This window comes from Phaethon lepturus, unplaced genomic scaffold, assembly GCF_000687285.1.
Source record: "Phaethon lepturus isolate BGI_N335 unplaced genomic scaffold, ASM68728v1 scaffold27139, whole genome shotgun sequence".
Taxonomy (NCBI): domain Eukaryota; kingdom Metazoa; phylum Chordata; class Aves; order Phaethontiformes; family Phaethontidae; genus Phaethon; species Phaethon lepturus.
Genome location: NW_010561686.1, coordinates 17,104 through 18,834, shown reverse-complemented (window position 1 = coordinate 18,834; position 1,731 = coordinate 17,104).

The following is a 1,731-nucleotide window of genomic DNA, read 5'->3' as shown; positions in this document are numbered from 1 at the left end:
GGTTTGTAAGTTATGAATATCCCTTTCACTTCAGTAAGAAATGAATCAAAGATAGGATATTTGTCCTTGATGGGGATTAGTCATCACTCAGTGCTTTCCGACGCTTTGGCTCAGTCATTATTTCCTTAATCAGCCCCTGGTTTAATGGGAAGAGCTATAAGCTGCCTATTTTAATTCACTTCAGACTGACATTTGGCATAAAAGAAGCAGCTGGTGCCAATTTCTTGTTTAAAAAAAAATGAAAAAAATTACTTTAAATAACTAGTCTGCTTTCCTTCAAGAGAGACAAACTGTAAGAGCAGCAACAAAAATAACCGTGATAGACTCACATGCCTCAGACAATACTTTTGCTCCACTCAGTGCTCTAGGACGTTTCCTGTGGAGGATATTGTCTGGCACAAATTTAATAGGCAAAACACTTCTCCTACATCAGCCAGCATGAGTACAGTCCCTGTCACAAGTGCAGCAATGCCATCCTGAGTGTGCCTGCTCAAAGCCATTCCCCAGGTCGATGGAGGAGAGAGGGGAGCTTGGTTTCTACGGCGTGTTGGCTACTTTTTGAAGTTTTTGGATGAATTCTGACACAAACTGAAAGGATGCCAGCACTGACACTGGAGGATCTTGCTGAGAGACGTTACCTCCTGGGCTTTCTGGAGTCACACTCTGAACAGGACCGGCCTTTGTAGCCATCAGGGAAGCCTGGGAATTGTCCTCCCTTCCGAGTTTCCGCTCCTCATTCCTCAACAAGAACATCTTGTTTCTGCTGTTTCCTCATCGCCCGGTTGTCTCCGCGACCCTCCCCGCCACGGGTGCCTGCAGGGCACCTTGCTGCAAAGCCTTGTCTGGGATGAGCAGCTGGCACTAGAGGTCAGCATCATCCAAGCCCACTCAGAAGGTGTCTTGGTGGCTTTAAGAGAAAAACCACCAGGCAGTTAACATGGCCTTCTGCCTCCTCTTTAAAAGCCGTGACTCCATAAGCCTGCTGGTGCTGTCTCACATCCAGGGCAGCACTGGGATGCTTTTTGCACGTGCAGTCAAGAGGAGGCTGAAACAGAGGAAGGCAGGGCCAGAAAAGGTGCCTCCCTTCATCCCTTGCAACCAGCTTGCTTGGTGCCACAGCGTTGGGAAGCTGAGCTGCCACGTTGCAGCGGTTGGATCACCGGTCGCAGCGACGTTGGATAAAACTGGGAACTATTTCAGCCAAAGCAAACCCGTGCCCCTGAGTGATCCCAGTCCATCCTGTGTTATGCAGATGTAGTAGACATAGCGTTTTGTGGAAAGGAGGGTTCTTCCAGCCCCTCCTCACAGTCAGTGGCTTTGCATCCTCCTTTGCAGGTGAAGTATTGAGAGTGTTTCACTGCAACGTGGGATAATTTGCCCTCCTCCTTTCCTTTCACCTATAGCAGGAGGGGGCTGTATAGGTGATGTGACTGTTCCACTTGGTACAGCCCAGACACCACCAGGGACAGCCACCGGATGCACGACTTTATATCCTTTGCTTCTGCCTTTGACTCCTTCCAGGGCATTGCACAACTTTCCCCAGACACCCGTCCCACTAGACCTTCTTTGCCATGAAGCCGTGGGCCCTTGAGCAGCTAAACTCATGGCTGGTTGAGCCACTGCATGATGTAGACTCCTTGGATGGATCTGGGGCACCTTCCAGTGCCCACCTTTCACTCATCTTTTCTTACAAAACATCTGGAGAATTCTAGAGCCAGCCAACCAGCTATT